The sequence below is a fragment of the Ceratotherium simum genome, chromosome 11 (assembly GCF_057802395.1).
Source record: "Ceratotherium simum simum isolate JZ-2026a chromosome 11, ASM5780239v1, whole genome shotgun sequence".
Taxonomy (NCBI): Eukaryota; Metazoa; Chordata; class Mammalia; order Perissodactyla; family Rhinocerotidae; genus Ceratotherium; species Ceratotherium simum.
Genome location: NC_141910.1, coordinates 57,896,397 through 57,920,316, shown reverse-complemented (window position 1 = coordinate 57,920,316; position 23,920 = coordinate 57,896,397). Strand labels below are relative to the sequence as shown.

The following is a 23,920-nucleotide window of genomic DNA, read 5'->3' as shown; positions in this document are numbered from 1 at the left end:
TGGTCAATGAATCAGATGTGGGGATATGAGGATACACTACAAAACTCACAGGCCTCACCACTGAAGGGAACAGGATCCATGATTGTAAACCTTATGACACAGTAAAGCAATTGCCAACTTCTAACAGACAGAAAAAAGAAAAGAGGTGGACCATTCATGTTCAGTCTCCTCTTCCCAAACTCAAAAAAGATAAGCTCCCCTTCTCTTTATGGGGGATGAATTATGGAGGGGCCAGAGAATGTCCCCAAGTATTATGCTAGAGGGGATCCTGCTATATAGATGGAAATATCAGGATGGGGTTGGGGTGGGGTTAGGGGAACGGCTTCACTTTTAAAACTTGCAAGCACACTTAGACATGTTCTTCAAGAAAATGCTTTTGACCAATGGAAAGCGTTTTCCCATTAAGCTTCTCTGTGTCCTCAAGCTCCCTATATCAAAGAAAACTCATTTGTGCCTTAATTCACAAAATTATAGGACAAGAGGAGGGTCTGTGGCCATCCAATCCTGCTGTCCTGTAAGCTTGGCCCAGAACAAAGTCTTCTTGCCTGTGTGGATTCTCTTCTGAATTTTCTTGATCTATTAAGAGATAAACTCATCCTTTTACCTGCTGGAGCCAATGGCAGATATCTGCTTCTCCTGAAGGTGCCCAGGGGGTGAATGTAGCCAAAAACAACTTTAATCTACTTTACACTGCCCATTGTTGGGTAGTATCTCTCTTTGCAAGCAAGCAAGCAATCAAGAGAACAACTACACTGAGCATATGGACACTTTATTTTTCTGGACAAAAGGTATGGTATGGGATTTACATAAACTGAACTTAGCAGCAACTTTCTCTATTTTGACTAGAAAGTATGTTAGGCAATTCCTGAGATCCCAGCAGCTTTTAGTGACTTTCCAGAAATAAAAGGTAGGGACTGAAAGAAAGATCATTATAGAGATAATATATCTGTAATGGTGAAGAACTAGAATAACAGCTTATCACACTGAAGGAACAGCATAGCCTCAATTGTTAATATACAAAAGAATTGGTTTAAGTGCTAATAAACCTTCTACGTTGTATTTAAAACTGCTGGCTTAGTTGTTTTCATCTGAGAAATTATTAAGGGGATCAATACATTCACATGGTCTTCATGGTGGTCTTCAATGGGTATATGGATTAGTTTCAGTGCCTTGAGAGTCACTTCCAGTTGGTTTTGGTTTCTAGGGTTTTCTAGAATGTGTGCCTTAACATAAGTGGGCTTATCAGATGCAGCGTTTATCATTTCAGTAGCCATACCCGGGAATAGATTGATTCTATACAACGTTTAGAAAGGTAAAATTTATGCTCTCTGAGATAGTAGCCTTGAGCTGTTGAATTATCTTCCTAGATAAGTTGGTACATACCACACACATATTTTTAGAGCTAGATTAAACTTCACTGTATAATATTAACTTCCCTAAATATTTCTGACCTGAAATGGTAATAATTATAATGGTAGTAGTAAGAGCTATCACTTCATTTATTACCACAGTCACAGTTAAAATTTATCTACATATTTGTTATCAGTTAAAATTAAACTGGTTTATGGTCTAGACTTAAAAGCAATCCTTATAGTCTTTCAACAACCTGAGAATTGGATAAAGTTATTATATCTGTTTTAAAAGATAAGGAAACTAAGTCTTATGGAGAAATAAGGCAACTAATCCGTGAACACTCAGTAAATAAGTGGTTAAGTAGGAACATGAAGCCAGGTTTATATTTCTCCTAAACCTCCTAAATCAGGTTTATATTTATCCTCAACCATTTCACTAAAATTTCTCTACGGAATAGAATACTCTAGCACACAAGGCTCTTCTTAGCAGGACCCAGGTAGCCTAGTTACAGAGCCCCGGATAGAAATATTAGTGACAATGAGCAGAACAATAAGTCTGAGCCATGGAACCTACAAGACCCCCAGCTGAGCCTGCCTGATGACAGCAAGCACATCCCGACAGGTGAAGCCTCAGCAGATAAGGAAGTCAAGACCACCTCCCTCCTGTACAACACTCCTTTCAGTCTTTGTACACTCTATAGCTACGTCATGGAATATCCCAAAGCCCTGATTAATCAGTATAGTCCTGGCAGTCATGGGAAAAAAAATCTTAGATGCTGTTAGAGAAGTAATGAATAGTCGCCAAATATCTGTAGCAAAATAAAAAACCTAGATACTGATTTGAGGAAAATAATGAGGAGGATGCTACAATAAGTACAAACACCACTACAAACATGTAGCATAACTTTGAGAAGTTTTTATCCGTGAATAATCCCATCACAACCTTGGAAGCAGCCTTTGACTATCACAGTGGCCATTCACCAGCGCATTATTCCTAGTAGAGACTTACAATCTGTGAGGCAAAGAGAGAGAAGGAGTAACCACCACCGAGATGAGCTTATTCTTTGGACAGAAGTGGAGGGGTCATGAGCAATGAAAATACTGAATGTCCTTTGTCTGAGCATCATTTGACAATAATGCAGTTCTCACATGGTGCTGACATCTAGGCACCTAGAGAAAAACTTGAACTCTTATTTTCTGGAAATAGACTTTATACAAAACAATAGATAATACAATGATAGTGTATTTTTTTTTTCTGGTCCAGTCAAATACTTGGCATCAAACAGTGGGGGAAAGTAGAAAAAAAAAAACCCTAGCCTAAGTTTTTTCTGTAATTATCTAAAATTATCTAGATTAAACTTGAATATATCTACGGTACCTCATTAAGCACACTGTTCCACTGCCTGCCCTTTCTATCTGAAAATGTTCTCTCATTTTCAAATTGAATTTCCCCCCCATTAACTTACTGCTTAGGTATATTTTAATGGCTTTCTTTTCAATGTAAGTCCACTTGTTTTGGCCGTGAAATTATCTCATTTCATTGGATAAAGCCCGGCTTCATTTCTAATTTTCAGTAATTGTGTCCATTTCTAGGTGAAAAATGTAAGCCCAAACAAAAGGCCTCTTAAAACTGGCCTGTCATTTTCAATCCTTTCTTTGCAGACACTGGTTGTTAATTTTCCTTACAACAATGCGCCTCTGTTCTCTCTCCAGCGTGCTCTTATAACTAACACAGTGAAGCGTCTGCACCTTGCTGTGTGAGGTCCTCTCCTGATGGAAGCTGACAGCTTCACACAGCAATAGGCAATGCAGGTGTAGGAGCCGTCAGGTAATCTGTCGCCTGTTCGCCTTCTGAGTAGAAACCGTAGGAGAACCACAATCCTATCCTTACTTTCCCATTAACTAGAAATTCACTGACTGAAAGCATTGTCATATAGAAACTCTGGAAAAAAGCACATTCTATTTTAATCCTCAATATACATTTCCCTACACACTCACATACAAACACACACACGTAGATACATATTTGTATGCATGCTCACTCACACACACACTCTGAAAAATCACATATATTATAATATTATGTTACACTCCATGCACAAACACACATGCATACGCACACAGTGTCGTTTAAAAACTTGTTTGGAAATGACTTGCCAATACCTTTCAATCTTTGATTTGTGTCAATTTTTCAGTGGGGGAGAATGAATGGTGGATGATATTTCAAGTAGAAGAACACGCTTGTAGAAAGACACCATGTGCTGAAAGGACCTTGACATTTTGAAAGGACCTTGAAGTTTTGTAAAACCTAGGAAGGTAAGTACATCTGGTGTAGAAAACACACACACACACACACACATACACACACACACACACACACACACAATGAGTTTGTAGCTCTAACTTGGAGTAAAACTGAGAAGAACCTTATGTGCCAAGCCTCAGGCCCTGGATGTGATCCAAACGTGCAGTATATAAATCAAGCATCTGAACTTAATCCAAGTGCTACAAAGGGCATGAAAATCATTTCAAATAAAGTAAAAATCGTCAACCACTTTTATATACACACACACAATATTATTAGTTAAAATGCATTTACTTACTCCCTTAATGGTCCCTAGAACATAGACACAAATAATAAAAAAAAATACCTGTGAAGCAGTAAGACAGGTAGTAGGGTGATTATCATTATCAGAATGAGGAAACCAAGACTCAAGACATCTAAGTGAATTTTCAAGTTCACACAATCCCACTGCATTGATGTCTTCAAACTCAACAGCTCGTTGCTACTACACCAAGCCGGAGAATGTTGTTAAGAAGAATTGGCAAAAAGGAAGGTTAGCTTATGAAAATGGGTCTCAGTGTAGTCACACCAAAAGATTTCTAAATTCCCATAGGAAGACCAGGCACTAGAGCAAAGAAGCATAGAGGTGTGAAAGATTAATATTACATCCATGTTCAGGGAAAGATTTTGACAGAAATGTTTGCTAGAGGATTATTTATAATGAGGAAAAAAGTGGAAATAATGTATGTGTTACTGAATGTGAAGGCTAAACAAATAATGTGCATCATATATTTGAATATCATGTGGGCATTAGGAACAATTTTTAATTAAGTGGAAAAAAGTTCACCAGATAATATTAAGAAAATCAAAACATGTAAAATAACTCCAAAAAACAAAAATCAACAAACAAAATCTACACACACAGTCACACTCAGTATGCTTTCAAACATAACTATCATTTATGCATTCATATAGCTCTGCATTTATTGATCTCTCCAATTAACTATGCTTTCAATCTGTTATCTACCAGGCATGTACAGGAGACTGGAAAGAAACACATTAATTAGATATTAGGTTTTCTTTTTTTCCTTTTTTAATTGTTTTTCTCCATATACTTTCCAGTGTGGTAGAGAAATTTGGTGAGGGAACTCACACTCCACTAGTCTCTAAGGCAGATAATTTTGCTTACTCCATAAAATCCATACAGTTAGTTACTCATTGGCTTGTATTCGAATAGCAAGTGAGGAATCTGGGGCACAAGAAGCTAGCAACACTATAATAAGTCAATAAGCACTTGCTAAGGGCCTACTATGTGCTAGGCAAGGGAGATGCCAGGTCCTCATGGAGTCAAGTGGTGTCTATAGATGATAAAACATGCAATAACAAAGCAAATGTGATGAATGGCATAATGGGGCAGTGCAAGGTATTTGGAAACTACATATTAAGAACATGGAATCTGGTTTAGGAAGAAGTCAAGGACTTATAGAGGAAGAGCTGTTGAGACTCAGATCTTAAAGAGGTGTAAAGAATACACTTCCAGAAAGAAAGATCAAGACATGTGAAGGTCCTGAAATGAGAAACCCCTGATGTGTTTGAGAACTGAGCGGTATTCAGATTGATTGGACTATGTGGTGCAGGTTTTAGGGGGAAAGAATAAAAAGATGAGGTTTTAGAAGTAGGCAGTGGCAAGTCCTAAACATTCGTAGAAGCATATGAAGAAACTTGGGTTCTATCCACAGGGAAGTGAGAAGGCATTGAAAGATTTCAAGATTTTAATGGAGTTAGCTGACGGGTAGAGGTGGTCAGGTCAGCACATTGGTGGGTTTATTCTGGCTCAATTGTAGAGTGCTGATTGGATGTAAACAAGATTGAATGAAGGGAAGTCTGTTAGGAGGCTGTTTCAGCAGTCCCAGAAAGAGATGATGGTGGCCTTGATTTTTGTAGTAAAAATAGAAATGAAGGAAAAATTATAATCCATAGACTTTAGATGCAGTGATATGAATAGAGTGGTGAGGGCCCAATTATGATTGGATTGTTTTCTTGAGCGAGTTTGGACAAGATGTAACTGGCAAAAGGTGAAAAAACAGATTTCTCAAATGAAAATTTTAAACTACCATTTTAAAATATCTTGCTGGGTAATACTGCTCACCTGATGAAATTTATAGAAGCACCAGCCCTGAGACTCGCTGAAGCAGCTTTTGTGTGTGTGTGTGTGTGTCGAGGAAAGAGGAGTGTAACTTGAGAAGTAGGGAGCAAAATAAAAGAGGATGAAGAACTAGAGAAACCTTTGGTGAGAAGCACCCCTTTGGGTTTTCCCAGAGAAAATGGGTGTGTTGGGGTCTATGGAACTTGGAGGTCTATGTTCTTGCTTGTGTTGGGGATGAGAATGTTGTGGGAGATGGAATTGGAAGTGCTTAGAAGAAATCTAATTGTGGCATAGATGCAATTCATACCCACTTCTCAGTGACATTTGGGTACATCTGTATTTTTCAAGTTTTCTACAATAAGCAGATATCATAAAACCCTTGACATTTACAAGGGATAAATCCCAAGATCTTTGTAAATTTCTAGCTTTGCAAATACAGAAAAGTTTGTATAGTCTCTTGACTTTCTCAAAAATTGTATTTCCTTCAAGAGAAATAAGGTTCTGGTGTATTTCCTTAAATGATCAGCAAGTCTTAGTGCTTCTAACTACAAAAATATGTGTGGAATCCATCCTCACCTTTCAAACTGCACTATGACCACTTTAGTTTAAAACATATCACTTTCTTTTTGAAGAACCACAAGAGCCACTAAAACTGTTATCCCTGTTTCCATTTTGAACTTCACATAGCCCAGAAGATTTATGAAACGTATGTCATATGCCACTCCTCTGCTTAATATTTTTCAATGTCTTTCCATTGCTTTAAAAAAAAATCCACACTCATTACCATGACTTAAAAAATCCTTTATCATCTAGACTTCCTAAATTTAGTACTTCTCTTGCATTACCCTTTCTATGTGTAACATGCTGCAGCCACACTCGCCTTTGGGAGCACAAATTGACAATAACCAGCATATAGCTTCACTGAGGAAAAGATTCAAATTCATCCTTAGAAATACTGAAAAGAATTTCAAGTCATCAATATTCAGCAGTGCTCACTGTTTTAGTCAGCATGAGCTAAGTTATGCTGCTTTAACATATAACCACAAATCTTTTGGGCTTCGTGCACCAATGCTAGTTTTTTGTTTATAAAATGTTCACCGTGTCTCTAGGAAACTCTCAGTGGACCTCTCCTCCAACCAGCTTCATTCTTGGGACTTGGCCATCACAATGCTAGGACTCCTTCATAATAGATGCAGTAGTAGGATAATGCAATTGGAAACTCCCAGGATATTTTCACTGCCTCTGCTTGAAAGTGATGTATTTTATTAGCCAGAACTAGTCATCAACTAACTGTAAGGAGATTGGGAAGTGCAGTTCCTGTAAGTCAAGGCAGGAAAGGAGAACTGGATATTGATGAGCATTGGTAAATTCTGCTACAGTTTGTTCTTCCAGTTCTAATATATTAAGTTTAATCTTCCTGCAAAACGTACACCCTTTTGCCAAGGAAAACCACCCTAATCTCATCCAACAACAGCTCTAAATTTTAGGTGTTGTGCAATAATAATTTCTCCATCAGATCTGGATCTGGCTCCTCTTGGACTGGAAACCTATGAACTCTAAGGACAATCATCTGCTCCTTCCCATACACACTTAGCATATAATGGTGGGATAAGGCTAGAATAATGTGATAAATATTCTCATTCTGAAAGGAAAAGAATGAGAGATACATAGCCATTAGTCCTCAGAGATTCTGAACACCCACTGGACAGACATTGTGTGAAACACCTATCTTGAAGGTAGACACTATTCCTTGGTAAAGCCCTCATCTTGCTCTCCTGGAAGTAGTTCTCTTTTCCATTGTCCTCAGGGGGCTCCTAGCACCATCCTCTGAAAGCTTTTTCTCCTCTATCTCTCATTATCTTCCATGTCTATATCTGAGGTGGACTTTAGGGAATATGCCCTTCATAGGCACTATAACAGTTTCTCAACCCACTACCTGCCTGTAGAAGCTTGGAGGCCCAAGGATCATTCTGACAATGAATGTTAACATTTATTGAATGCTTTCTATGTAACTGAAATTATACCAAGCAATAGCATGCATTTAATCCTCACAATGGCCTTTTGAAATGGCATTATAATTATTCCTGTTTAAATTGCCCAGTGTTCCATAGTTAGTCCATAAAGGAACTTGGATCCAAATCCTGCTCTGTCTGAAACCAATCTGTAATGTTTCCTTTACTTCTATTGTCTTTATAATCCTGAGTTAAAAGGATTGTTCCAGGAATTGTTAGAAGTGATTCTTGGAATAGCTGAACATAATATTTTCAACAAATGAAAAGGTCATTTTTAAGTCTCAAAGAATCACAGGCTTTTTCAGTCTTGGCTCCAAGTTTCTTTAGCAATGCGATCTCTGATTTTACTTATTTTTTGTCCCTTTACTTTTCTTTATCAATTTACTGAGTCTACTTTGAATAGTAGATGAAAAGGCTACACCATAAATCTGATCTTTACCTCAAGATATTTTAAATGTTGATATTACTTTGTTGGGAATTAGCCCTTAATCTGATTTTTGTTTTAAGGCACTTAAGTCTTTTGAAAACTATTAACAAAAGGTGAGAAGAAGGTCTTTAATTTAATCTTTGTTGCTCAACTGAGTTGTTATAGGCTTTTGATTTTCAAAGTCATTATTATATTCATCATTTATAGTTTGGGATCAAAAACACTCAGCTTCACCAACATTGCAAACCCGGAAATGTTTACAGTTCTACCATTCCGTTCCATAGCCAATTCTGTCCTGAGCTCAACACTTTCTTGAAATATCCTATAAAATATAGTCAATTTCATTCAAAACATGCTAATAAAATTCTATTTTCCAAACTTTTTCTCTAGACTATCAGTTCAAGAGGACAAGTTCATCATTTTATATGATCTAACACTCAAATTACTTCAGGCAAGTGTTTTACCACTATGATTTATGACAAACGTTCTGCCATTTTTTAATATAAATCACCATATTTTCAGGCACCTATAACAGCAACGTCACATATTTTAGGTTTTTGTTATGACAGTACCCCACTTCCAGTCCTAATTTTCTGTGTTTGTTAGGGGAGTGTCTTGTTGGTCCTCAAGATCATTCCCAGTCTTAGTGGTTCACTAAAAGGACTCATTGAATTCGGAAGTCATTATACTCATAGTTATGGTTTATCACAGTGAAACGATAGAAAGCAAAATCAGCAAATGGTGCATCAGGAAAAGTTTGGAGGAAACCAGTAGCAAGTTTCCAAAACTTGTCTCCCAGTGGAATCACCTCAGACATTTAATTCTTCCTGCTATTTTGGCAACGTGTGCGAAATGTTGTCTACCAAGGAAGTTTGCTTGAGCCTAAGAATCTGGGGTTTTTGGGGGTTGATCCTGTAAATACACAATGCCTTCACGACTGACTGCAGTTACCAAAACTACAGACCACCAAAAAAAAGCTGGTGTCCACCATAAATCACATTATTTGCATAAACTATCTAGACAAACTGGTATAATATCCTTCAGAGCTCCAGGCATGTAAAATACTCTTATCAGTTACGACATTCAAGCATTCAATTCCCAGGAGCTCACCAAGGGCCAGTCAAGAAAATAGGTTCTTCTGAGGAAATGCAAGTTTTAAGCAACTCAGACTTGATGAATTAACTCAGACCTGGTGAATTAACTCTTCCCTGCACATACGTGTTAGAATATACTGAGATAACAAAAAAAAGAAACCTCTAATTTCATTGACTTAATGCAACAAAAATATTTCACCACCACTGCCACCCCATTTGTGTAAAGTTTATGAAAATCGGGAGGACTCTCCAAGGCACTTGATCACCACGCAATAGCTCAATAACTCATGCTGCTTTGGTCCTTTGGTTCTGCTGTATGAGCATGAGACTTTGTCTGCCTTAGCTGTGACAGAGGAAGAAGAGAGTGGAGAATCCCCCAGGGGTCTTCATCACATCAGCCAGTAACACGTTATTTTTTCTCACATTTGATTTGTTCTCACAGAGCCCCAACTAACTGCAAGGGGTAGGGATTTCAGACTCGTACATGCTCAAGAAGGAACAGAGATCTATTTATCAGTGAGAATAGTGGTGTTCATCATATTCACAAATTATCAATATTGTGGATATTAAATCTGTGAATGACAGAGAGGTCATAGATATAGTTTATAATCAGGAAAATTGTTTTAGAAGTTACTGAGAAGTAAAATAAGCCAACCAAGGGAACTAGTGGTAACAATAGGCTTCTCTTGAAATGAGAAAGTTTGTCATCTTGTTTACTCATGTCAGGAACAAACAGTTTGAAAAAGAATACTGTTCTTTCCCCTGAAGTAGAGAAGTACCATTTCATAATAAAAACAAGTAAACATTTTTACTTTAATATTTAAATTATTTAATATTTATTTTATTTTTAATATGAAATATTTTTGTTGTATTAAGTCAATGAAATTAGGGGTTTTTTTTGTTAATTACCTTGAGAGCCTTTGGAGAAATCTGAGACAGTCCTCTAAGAAGAAACGAGATTTCTTTACAGCCTGATTGTGTAAACCCTCTGGACGGCTAGACGTGGAACTTTTACCAGTTTTGAACACTGTACCTATTGAATACTTTCTATGAGCCTGACATTTTGGTAAGGAATTTACATGTATCAGATTAATTATTCCTTTCAAGAATCTTTTGAAATAGGCATTATAATATATCTATTTTAGAGATAAAGTGTCTAGGATTAGACAGGTAAATTAGATACGTACATTAGGAAGAGTCAGAGTCAGAACGTGAACCCAAGTCTGTCTTCCTCTGAAACATATGCTTATAACTACTAGGCAAACTGTTGTTCAAAGGAAGATGACCTCAGAGACTTAAGTGACATGGTGGTCACCAGGCATGGACAAATGAAGCAATTGGGAATATCAGTTACTCGAAGTAATTTTGCTGTCTTATTCATTCTTCCAGCCATAAAAATCATAAAATTCATTTATGATAAAATGTTATTGTAAAAATGATGAACATGTATCTGGAAATAAGAGAGTTTGTTTACTATAATTTCTCCTATTTTTATGCTGACCTATTATCAAGCTTATCTCAATGGGTAGAGAATTGTGCTCCAAGTTAGGGCAGGACGTAATGATGCAGGAGGCATAGAAGTGCAGGGGATATAAAAGGACAGGAGGTGTGGGAGGTCAGGTGCTTGGGGGGCAGGGTTAGGGGTGGGGGGTCAGGCAAGGGCAGGGGCTGTAGTGGGGCCAAGGGTTAAACAGGGATGGCAAAGAAGAAATAGACAAGATTATTACCCTAAAAGACCTTATTGTTTAGTCAGAGAAATAGAATAGCTACATAAAAGTGATAGCCAGCATTTTGAGTCTGCGTATTTTCTCCTAAAAGTCCAACTGATGATCAGAAAAGGATGTCACTCAAGGAAGAAGGTTATTATAATTAGCTTCACAGCAGATGCTGCAAAACAAGCTGATTAGGGAAGAAAATGATCAGAACAAAGAAGGATCAGTATGGTGAAGTGGGCAGAGCATGCAATTCAGAATCAGATTTGGAACCAAGTTCTTCCTTTTAGTACTTACATGCCTTTGGTTAAATCATACATTGTTTTTAGTCTCAATTACTATCTGTAAAGTAGGGATAATAATAACTACGTTTTAGGTTTGATGGAGGATTAAATGAAATCATGTGTATAAAATACCTTGGCCAATGGAGGCTTCAATATATTTCTGTTCTTCATTCTTGCTTCAAAGCTAGGATGATCTTCCTCTGTCAATCAATTCCTTAATTAAGGAAACATTTATTGAATTCTCACTATATAGTAGTCACTCTTCCAATTGCTTAGGATCAAGTGGTGAGTAGATCAGATTTCTGCTTTCTTGGAGTTCATATTCTTGTGAGAGTTCATAAAAAACAAACAAGTAACCAAATAATTATACATGCTTATTTCAAATGTTGATAAATATTATGACATGATTACAAGTGTGTTGGGATAGTGCAGGGGAGGAGGTGCAGTCACGGAAAATCTCTCTAATGAGGTGATATATGAATGAGGGGAACTGGAGACAATTTTTTCTGGTGGGAATAACGTGTAAAAACAGATTTGACGGATGAACTTCGAATTTTGGGGGAACTAAAGAGTGGCCAGAGCTCAGTAAACACCAGGGAGAACAAAAGGAGAGAGGCTGGCAAGAAGGCATGGTCCAGATGACATGGGTCCTTTTAAACCTCAGTAAAAGGTCTGGGTTTATTCTCAGGGGAAGCTGTGACAACGACAGAAGGGCCATGTCAAAGAGACGAGGAGGAGATGCTGTGGGAGGAATCCTGTGGGCAAATGGTGAGGACTCTGAGTGCCATGAATGAGGATTTCAACAGTCTCTTCATATCACTTCAAAAACTAGATACAACTCTTCCCAAGCAGCCCAAAACCCTTTTTCTTGCTTGGTCAAATGGGATCATTCACTGATTCACATTTTTCTCAACCCATTTCTTCCAGGCCATTGATCCATGTAGCCTGGTCCATCCATGCTGAATTTCATTCCAATGAATAAACTGCCTTTCACTGCCTCTCTGACTGTCCCTTGTGCAGTTTCTCTGGTGTTTCTTCCATTTGGTTCCTAGTCATGCCTCTGTTACTGTTTTCATTATTTTAAAAATGGAGAGGATGTGTTTCTGCTGAAGTTGCCCAATCTTGTTTTCACTCTATTGGACTCCAAAGTATGCTGTCTGGGTGCTGGCAGATGGATGAGGCAGAAAAGCCACTGATTTGATTTTCCCTTTCAATTTTCAGATCTTTTACTGCTTGCCTGGTTTTGTTTTCCCTTCTCACAGTGCATCTAAATACGTGCCTTTTCCTTCTCTTTCAAGGTAATCCTTTTTATTGCTTTTACCTGTAACATTTGCCTTTGATGGTTTCTGGATATGTGTTTAGGATCAAAGATGTTCTCTTCTATGCTTAGTTATCATCTCTGTGCTTTAACTTAGTTACTTCCTTTTGTTCTGTGATTTTTTTTTCAGCTTATTTTTCAGCTCTCTCTTCTTAGAAATTCCTTTACTTAGTGTGTCATAGTAGTGCTTTTTAAATAAACTTTTTGTTCTCCAGAACTTTTAATGTGTCAGATGGTAACCTATTGTTGGTATTTTGAAAGAGAAATACCACCTCAGAGAAGCTCAATATTCCTGCATACGTTTTGTTGTTTTACCCTTGTTTCAATACCCAACAATCAATTAGTTTGAATACACTCCCTAAATCAGGTCTCCACTCAAGCCAGAAAACAGCTACTCATCTGCCTCTGTTGATGCGTGGTAAATCCAAGAAGCTTGTTCAAATAAGTGTCCTCAAGAAATTTAAAATAACTTCCTAGCTGTTATTGCTCTCTTACTTCCCAGAAATCACAACAACCATAGGGAGTCAAAATAATGTTGTATGTCTATGGTGGGGGCAGGATGCACAAATTACATGATTATGAAAGGACGTCTTCCTAGCTAAATATTTGGAATAGCTATATAAGGTATAATGTCATCCTGTATTATTTCCTCCCTTTGCTTTAACTTTTTGAGGACACCTATCTTTCCTTAGCAGTTGAGTGAGTTTATTCTCAGCTGTATATACTATGTTTTGTAAAAACACTTACAGTGTAGGTTTGACTAAATTATTTGCAGTTTTCATGTTTTAATATACTTTTCAATGGCGGATAGAGTTGACTTCCATGGACATGCACCATTGCTTTTTTTTATGTGAGTTTTCTTCATTTTTGACCTCAGATCTCAAAGAAACATTTCAAGTCTGTCATGAACACATCATAATTATTTTTCTGGATATTTCTAAAATTTACTGGTTGAAGAGTGTTATTGATACAATTATGGATAGATATCAGTATGTCTTGGCTTTATATTTCATTCTGGTTGAATACATATATTTCGATCATTATAAAAATAATATAACCACAGTATAAAACTATGAGAAATTGAAAAAAGGGAACCATACCATATTAATATAATTATACTATCTTAATACAAACACTGCTACACTTCAGATCATATGGGATCAGTTTTTGAGAAGCTTATGACGCTCCTTCACACCCAGAACATGCTGGATCCTGGGAATATAGAGAAGAAAACGGAACAGCCTCTGAGCTCACAAGGGGTCCCAATGGAGGTGGCAGCTGCCTACAAAGAGACCATTTTAGAATAATGTGTCAGACTCGAGGATAGAATGATTAGGGGGAACCTTAGTTGTTCATGGAAAGGGGGCAGAAAAAGATTCTCAGCAAAGCTAATTCCTGGGTTTTATCTTAAAGGATAAATTGGGCTAACTCAAGACAGGAAGAATAGGAAAGTCATTCTAGAAAAAAGAAATGCACAAATCAAGGCACATGCCACAGCTTCATCTGGGGAACTGTAAGCAATTCAGTGTTGCAGGAACATAAGTTAAGCAGCAGGAAAAGTTAGAAATTAAATTTTTGGCCAGTTGCAATCTAGTCTGTGCGTCAAGCTCTGAACACAGTTTTAATCAAGGGATATGTAGAAATACAGCTGAATTTATTTTTATACACAAACATATGTGTGTGTATATATATATGTGTGTACAGCCTACTGCATTTAATATAAAGTCATATGGCTACACTTTGTTTTATTTAACAATTATTGCTAAATATTACCTATTAAATATTGTAAATTGTTAAATATTATTAAATATCATTAAAGAAATAAAATAATATTATGGCTACTGCTCAAATTAATATCATTAATCCAGGTTTCTGTTTTTGTTTTTTCCCTGTAGCCTGGATTATTTCTGTAGAGTATGTTCCTAAGCTTGTATATAGTCTAACAAAATTTGACATCTTTATGGCTCTTGATATATATTAGAAATTACTTAATAAAATAGTTTTTACCAATTTAACCTCCCACCTGCAACGCAAGTTTGAATGCAAACATTTCCCAACACCCACTGCCAACACTGGTGATTTTTTCCCTGTTAATTTTGCTAATTTATTTGGCAGAATATTTCTTAGTCTTTAGTATCAGATCCTTGTGGTACAATGAGAATTATTCCCATGTCTTAATGATGTTATGAGGATTAATTTAAGTAATGAATGAAATTGCTTAACACAGTGGCATGTACAAGTGTTCGATAAATTATAACTATCATGTTATTGTCTTTCCTACTAATAAAGACTATCTTTATCTATTTTTTTTCTATTCCTGGATCTATTGGAAAATTAATAATTTAATGAATACTTAATGCTCATGTTAAAAAGCATTTTTATTTTATACTGGTGATTGACTACCAGCACACAAAGCCCACGATTATGATGATGTGCAAAAAAGTAATGTATTAATTTCAAACTCCCCTAAAAATAGTCCATGTAGAATATAGCTTCAATGCAATTTAATCAAATTTCTAAGGTTCGAATGAAGGAAAAAAAAAAGTAAGTCTGCTTTCACATCCTAGGCAGGGAAAATGACTCAGCTCTATTTCTTGTATCCAAAACCTTCTCTTGTACTAGAAACCATTCAAATGTGAAAGAGAATTGTCTTAAATACGAGATCTGTTCAAGAAGAATTGGGGGGAAAGTGTGGAAATAAATGTGTCCTTTTCAGATATTAGGTCACTGAACTCTAAGTACCACTGAACAATCTCGCTGTTGCCCAAATATGTTAGACTGTGGTATAAAAACAAAACCATTAAATAAAAGCAATATTATTTAAAAATACATTGGTCTTAGTTATAGTAGTGGTACATTTTGTTTTCTTTCCTGAGTAGATCAATATCTCTTTTATTTTTTTAGACAGATTTATTGAAATATTTAGTCAGGAATATTGAAATGGTAAAATTCACCTTTTTAGCTGTTTCTCTCAAAGTATTTGTTCATTTAACCTCAGTTATCAAATTTATAGTCATGATGTTGTTCCTGGTGCTCCTTTATGCTTTTAATGTCTCTAGGATCTGAGGTGATGTTCCCTCTTCTAGTCTTGATTTTGGTAATTTGTGTCTTCTCTCTTTTTTTCTTAATTATTCTGGCCAGAGTTTTACCAATTTTATTATTGATCTTTTTCAAAGGACTGGTTTTGGTTTTACTGATTTTCTCTATTTCTTTCATATTTTCAATTTCACTGATTTCTGCTCTTATCCTTATTATTTTCTTTCTTTTTGTTTTGAATTTAATTTGCTCTTCTTTTTCTAGTTTCTTAGGTTGAATCTCCAAAGACTGATTTGAAATATTTCCTTTATTTTCCTAATGCTGTAATTTTTTTCTAAGCACTACTTAAGCTGCATCACATAAATGTTGATATGTTGTGTTTTCACTTTCATTTAATTCAAAATATTTCCTTATTTCCCTTTTGTTTTCTTCTTTGACACAGGGTTTATTCAGAAGCGTGTTTTTAAATTTCCAAATATTTAAGAATTTTCCAATTATTTCTTATTGATTTCTAAATTCATTGCATTGTGGCCTGAGAACATAGTTATGCAATTTCATTCTAGAACTTGTGTGTCACAGAATATGGTCTATCTTGGTGAATAGTATGTGTGCACTTGAAAAAAAATGTGTAATAGGCTGTTTTTGGGTTTCTGCCATCTGTCCTATAGATGTCAATTAGGTCAAGTTAGTTGATAGTGTTGTTCAGGTCTTATATTTGCTTACTGATTTTCACTTTACTTGTTCCATCAATTCCTGAGACATCTCCAACTATAATTGTGGATTTTAGACTAGTTACTTTTAAAATGCCATGTGTAGTAGCACTGATTCTTAATGTCTAATAAATTAGCAAATTTTATTTGTTTAAAGCCATATAATTAGCCAAAATGTGTCTGCTGTTGCTTAAATTCAGTGTAATCTGGGCTTTAGTCAAAATAAGAAGCATCAGATACTTTTCATTGAGCAGCACATAGTAACAACTATTTATGTGTTCATGCATAATTTAATCAAAGAAGTATTTTGGTATTTGGGGATCTATCCGTATCTGAGACACTTTCTAAATATCAGTAATTGAAAGGCAAGACACTAGAATTCTTTTGACATTAAGATCCTGGGTGATGATTTTTAGAAAATACCCATTTTAAGGCTCAATGGCATTAGCTGTAAAAGGGAGAAGTGTAGCCTAAATGAGATTTTAGCAATCTTTCCTTTCTTTGACATAATTCTCATTATCAAAATCAGCATACTTATTTTATTTACAATTTGTTTGATATAATATGGTGTTTGAGGGCCTACCACTCTTCTTCTATGAGGCAGCTTGCTAAATTGAGCGTCATTTTGTCAATTGTAAAATAAGACAGTCATCACAGCCCTACCTATATTCTAGAAAGTTGCGATAAATGAGATGAATAGACAATTTATTTGGCACTAGTCAAGAATTGTACACAACCAAGTTGATATTATTATAATGAGTATTATCAAGCAAAAACACTGACATGCTAGCAAAAGTTGCTACTTTCCTCTGAATCACAAAAAAACACTTCTGCCCCAGAAACGTAATTATACCTGTACTCTCACTTTGTATGTCTTTGAACGATCTTATGTTCTTTCTAACTCAACGTTTCATGACCTTTCCTTCCCTAGGCAGCTAATTAAATCAGTGACTGAACTTTCCAATTCATACTAAGGCAATCAGGGATTTCTATTTCTTCTCAACTAGTTCCCTTGCATATTGCAGTGTTCCTTTTTCTAGAGTCTTAAAGAAGCAAGATTGAGTGGCCTTAATGGGTTACTTTCAGAGCTGCAAACAAGATTGACTTCTTAGGACTTTGGTCATCTGGTATCCATCTGAATGAAAGATGGTTTGATTGGTCAAAAATGAGCTAGTCAATGTTCTAATGTGACTTTTGACTGACCCACTCCAATAATTCTGAATTTGTGCCATCTACTTTAAAAAAGAAATCTAACTTGTGAAGCACGATTTCCTATTTTTCATCCAGAGGGGATTAGTGGGGAGAAAATTAAGTTCCCTCATCTAAGTAAGTACCTCAGGGAACTATTCACCTATCAATGCATGGGAGAGTTTCAGCCTGTAACTTAGCCAATTTCATTAGCATTAATGGGAGTTCTGTGTGAAATGCTGTGTGAATCATTGCTTTAGGAGATCTGTAAGAGTTTGTTGGTTACTTTTATTTTGTAATGGCTCTGTTCTCCAGCTCAAACTTTTAACTTGTCAGGCTTGCAATAGATGTTAATTTTGGAAGAAATCAAACTTGGACCTTTGAAAGTCATTAAATCAGAGTAGCATCACATAACATCATTCACCATTGTGAATCTTAGATGCGTGTTGCATGTTAGGTCCCCAAATATTACACTGGCTTGCTGTCTATAATGTGAAGACTCAAATTTGAGTTTTTAGCTTTCACCTAATTATGTTATGTTTTATTAATACGTACTCATTTATGGATATTCTTACTCAAGCCCTCTATTTTTCCATCATTGTTGAGCCATGAATTCTGCACCCACTTGGATAATCCTTTGAGCATCCTGCCCTCACCTTTCCTCAGCTTTGTAATTTCCAATGACTTTTACATGATGGCAAAAGAGAATTTATGTCCAAATCTGGACAATTTTTAAAATGAAAGGGGGAATTAGTGGGGTGGGGGGCTGTGGTATGCATGCACAAACACCCAGTGAGGTAAACTGAAGGAACACAGGGAGCTGGGCTCCTCTCTGGGCGCGTGCGACCTGTAGGACTGGAAGGAGGATGGAGGGAGAAGCTGCACCCGAGGGGCAGCCCTAACCCCTCTGACCAAGGTCCTGCTACTTTTGCCGCCAGGAGCCTAGGAGCCTCCTTCTCTGGACCTAGTGCGTTTGAGTGCCCCAGAGGTCTGGGATGTAAGTGTTTTGGGAATTCCGAGGAAGAAGAGGTAAATTCTGACTAAATGAAAATTCACATGAATTACATGGTGAATGACAAAGAAAGTACCAGGCTTCTAATAGTATTTCCCTTTCTTTGATGAAAACCTCACTTTATGTGTAATAAGGGAGACATGTTGTGAAAGAACAGTAGCAGGGAGTCCACAGAGACTCCATCAAGTCCGGATCTTGATGCAGGTATAAGTGAACATTCAGGTGGTAGAATTAGGATTCAGTTTCAGATTAATTCACTGTAGAATCTGAAGTTGAGTGTCAATTCAGAAGATTATAGCCTGAGTGCAGAAGAATAAGGACTCTCGGAGGAAGATCATGAGGTATATCGAGTTACTGTATATCAGGCATGGGCGAGTGATATAGAGTCATTTGAAGAAGATCCTGAAATTTCCTTAGCTTACTACTGGAAGTGTACTTTATGAAATGAAATGAATCCTCCTCTTCCAGGGCATTGCAACAGATGTTGGGCAGTTGGTGAGAATTGGCTTCCTGAAGATAAAGAGAAAGATAAAGGGAAAAGGTCTGAGAAAGCCAATCTTAAAAACTCAACACAAACAAAAGTAGAAGAGGGCTTTGAAGTTCCTGATGGGGGGTTGGGGAACTACAGTGAATGATTCCAAAGAGTCATATGTAGAAGAAAATGATGATAAAAATCACATACGTCTTCCAATCCCAAGAAGTCAGTGCTATTCTCAGCCATCAACTTCTAATTGCATTATTTATAGCAGCCAAGAAGATGTCAACAAATTTGACTGGGAAGAAACACAAGACAGAAGAAAGCATGGAATCTAGTTTTCCCCTTAATGACATTGATCCTTGTGTGAGTTGCCAAGGTTGACCTAAAAATAGTGGCATCGTCCATGGCAATACAGGACATTTTATGGCATGTTTTACACTTGCAAAGAAGCTTTAAAAAAGTATACAAAATGAATAAGTTCTAGAGATCTGCTGTACAACATAGTGCATATAGTTAACAACACGCTATTGTGCACTTAAGAATATGTTGAGGAGAGATCTCATGTTAAGTGGCCTTAACACACACAAGGCACACAAACACACATTCACGCAAAAGAACAGAAGGAAACTGTTGGAGGTGATGGCTATGTTTAGTACTTTGATTGTGGTGATAGTATCACGGGTGTATCTTTATGTCCAAACTCATCAAAATGTATACATTAAACATGTGCAACTTTTGGTATGTCAATTATACCTCAATAAAGCTTAAAAAAAGAGAGGGAACTAAGCTCTGTAGAGTATGAAGACAACCGATTCAAATGATTGTGCTAACTTATTTCCGTTAGTTGACCTTTCCATAAAAGTAGAATTACATATTTCTGACTACATTTAGACAAACATGAAATATATTCTTAATTTTGTATATATATTTATTATATATATTATATATATTTTATATACATATTTTATATATATATATCAAAAATTTATATATATATATCAAAACAAAAAAATATCTCAGTCCATGTATATTTCTTCTTTGATATAATTTACCTACTACAGAGGCGGACAGTGAATATTTACTTCCTTTTAGGGAAATGTAACTTCTGTTTATATTTTATATTTGGATTTTAATGTAATTTGAATTGGATGTAGAACTCATCTTTTACTCCTACTTCTTATATTTTAAATCTTATGCACTTTTTCTTAATGAGAAGTCTCTGATTTTTAAAATGTATATAAGTAGGGCATTTAAATGTAACTTATTCAGTAAGTTTCATGTAAGGAGAAAAACTTTGTGTGAAAGATTTAATATTAAAATTTTAGATACCCTTTAATCTCATGGTTCTTAGTTTCTCTGCTCTTTCAGAGCCTCTTAAAATACTATTTCCAGATAAAAAATAAATAGTTATATTTAGTGCTATGTAAGTAAATTGTACTTCTTGTTCTCCAGCCACTTTTGTATACGTCATTTGAGCAGTCTTTGAGAATAGCCATCATTTATCCACAAGACAAAACTTTTTAAAAGGCTCTGTAGTAGAATATGAGGTTGTCCTGGCGGTGGTGTGGGGGTCCAACCTGGTATATCAGGCCATTTTGCACACTTGATTTCAGAGTTTAGTGAAATCTATTGTTTCCCCTAAGTTGAAAAACAAATCTAAGACACATTGAAGTACTTTCTTGGGCTGGGTTCCATGGTTCTAGTAGTTTGCTAGGTTTCAGACATTTGCTTAAGGCAAGTTCTAGAAACTAGTGAATTCATAAAGCAGAATTCAGAATTTCATGACAGAAAAAAGTTCATTTTAAAACATCCAGAAAGGTTATAACTGTTTTCTAAATTATCCAGAAATTATGCATCACTTTTCTTCAAGAAAGACAGAGTCAGAACATAGGATTCTAAAATACCTCTCAGACTGTATAGATTAACTTCCTGATTTACATTTAAATATGAATCTTACTCAAAGCAAAATAGTGTAAACAGCCACTTGGATTTAGGGTGCCAGTGTTTTTGTCCTGTGTATCACACTTGTATGTACATGGGTGAGGACAATGAAATCAACTGAACTGTAAGATTAGGATAGGATTGAGAGGTCATTTTGTGCAGCAACTTTGTGTGCCAGTTACTAACAGTATATCATCGTTAAAAACTTCAAAAACAAAAAACACACACACACACACACACACACATGCATGACTTATCCATGTATGCATAGGTAAGTAGGAAGCAGATAGCCGAAGGGATGAGAATTCTAGCCAAAGAGTGATCCTCAAATACAGTAGAGCTTTATTAGTTTGGAATTTATAATACATCAACTAGAACTAAGTAGAATTCATCCTTTCTGAGGAGAGTTGGTGGTATAAATGATATTATAAACAATGTGTATCCAGGATATATGTATGCAGTGATTATGCTATTTATAAAACATTCCAATCTATGTGCAAATGGAGTCTCATTCCCCATACCTATGGATTACTAATATAGTCTTGATTGTTTAGGTTTGTATGTTCAGTGTACATATATTATTTATTGATTTATGAATAAACAATTTATTAACTGTTGATTAAGAAAAAAATGAAAAGGGAAGTATTAAAACACTTTAGTGTTTTACTAGAACTTTCTACCCTCCTAGCTCTCCAGTTAGTTTTATCCCAACTTGCCTTTCACCTGACCAAGATCTCTATACTTCTATCCTTTCTACTTTTTCATTATCTATCTATATTGTATTCCACTCCCACCACTTCTTTCTACACTTCGAATAGATTTCAATGGCACTTCCCTAATCAAGCACCAGGCTAGGTCCACCGTTTAAAGAAAAACCAGAACCTCACGAAATACTTTAATGTGTTTTCTCTAGTATCAAATGGGCACTCAAGACTGACTGACGATCCTGTTTTCTCAGTAAACATTCTCTTATCGTCACTATGGTAGCTATTTTAAATCTTAACTATCTCCCTCAACCCTTCTACTCACCAACTCTGTATCCTACTTAGAGTTGATAATTCTACCTCTTACTTCAGAGCAAATAAATGCCACTAAAATTGGAAATCTGTCAACGCCAAACCCATCAAGGTAAATGTGCCTGTACCCTTATTTTTTTTTTTAAGATTATATTTATTTATCTTTTTCCCCCCAAAGCCCCAGTAGGTAGTTGTATGTCACAGCTGCACATCCTTCTAGTTGCTGTATGTGGGACGCGGCCTCAGCATAGCCAGAGAAGTGGTGTGTCGGTGCGCGCCCAGGATCCGAACCCGGGCCGCCAGAACCGCTAAGCCACGGGGCCAGCCCCTGTACCCTTATTTTTGTCTTTTACACTCACCACAGTGTAAGAGAGACCTTCCTCCTTTGAAAGATCAATTCACTCACCTGAGTTCTGGAATCCATAGCCTTCTACCTCCCAAGAGAACTTGCTCATTGATTTTTCTCTCTTTCTGCAATGTCTTCAAAGAAAACAACGAGCTAACGTTGGTTGAGAGTGTACTGATGCATTTACAGATGAAGAAATTGAGACCTAGAGAAATGTCCAGTCATGCTGCTTGCATATGGAAGGAGCTAGAATTAAGATTGAAATGTGTGACACCACAGATAGAGAAATTATGTGCTACTGTATATTGATCACATCACATAATCATTCAAACATCCTCAGGTCTCTCTCATTCTAAATAAAATTCCATGAAATAATCTTAGAATAGTTGTCTATTGGTACTGTCTCTAATTTTCACGTCTCCCATTCACTCATCAACTCACAACAATGTGGCTCCACCCTATTCTGTTCCCCTGACACCTCACTTTTGCTATGATCATCTGTGAGCTCCTTGTTGTCAAAACCACTTCTATTTTCTGAGTCTTACTTGATATTTGATATTTTTAATCATTCAATGTTGTAAAAAATGTGCTTTCCCTGAGTTCTGTGACACCACATATTTTGGCGTTCCCTCTACCTCTCTGGCTGCTCTGTCTTGGTTTCCTTCATGTACTCCTATTTCCTTAAATCGTTCTCAATTATTGATTATCGGTAGGGTACAGTTCTTGGCCGCCTCATCTATTATGATCACCTCAATAAGGACCTGTTTGCTGATGCTTCCCAGAAGTACAAGGAGGGCCTGTTTGAACTCTTATTCACCACCACGACCTCCACCATCTCACGTGCATCTAGAGCTTTAGAGTTTTCTCTCCTAATAGCCCATACGTGCAGTGCAAACCTTTGAACTAGTAAGTTGTGCTGTAGCTGAGGAGGTATTTTGGTTGCCACAGCCATAAATGTGAAGAGTACCAGCCCTTCGGTTCCTCAATGGGTAGCTGGGCTCTCTTACATCCACTTTTTTTTTTTTTTTAATAATTTTGCTTATTCTTTTCCCCCAAAGCCCCAGTAGATAGTTGTATGTCATAGTTGCACATTCTTCTAGTTGCTGTATGTGGGACTCAGCCTCAGCATGGCCAGAGAAGCGGTGCGTCGTGCGCACCTGGAATCCGAACTTGGGCCGCCAGCAGCGGAGCGCGAGCACTTAACCGCTAAGCCACGGGGCCGGCCCAAAATACGTTTTTTTTGTGTGTGTGTGTTTGTGTGTGTGTGTGTGTGAGGAAGATCAGCCCTGAGCTAACATCCGCGCTACTCCTCCTCTTTTTTTTTCTTTTGCTGAGGAAGACTGGCTCTGAGCTAACATCTATTGCCAATCCTCCTCCTTTTTTTCCCCAAAGCCCCAGCAGATAGTTGTATGTCATAGTTGCACATCCTTCTAGTTGCTGTATGTGGGACGCAGCCTCAGCATGGCCAGAGAAGTGGTGCCTTGGTGCCTGCCTGGGATCCGAACCCGGGCCGCCAGTAGCGGAACCTGCTCTCTTAACCACTAAGCCACGGGGCCGGCCCTCT

At 36.8% G+C, this 23,920-nt stretch overlaps 1 pseudogene; it reads left to right on the top strand.

Moving 5' to 3' along the window:
- Positions 1–19,897, top strand: part of LOC101398981 (E3 ubiquitin-protein ligase Mdm2-like) — a 41,446-nt pseudogene extending 21,549 nt beyond the window's left edge.
- The last annotated feature ends 4,023 nt before the right edge of the window (positions 19,898–23,920 follow it).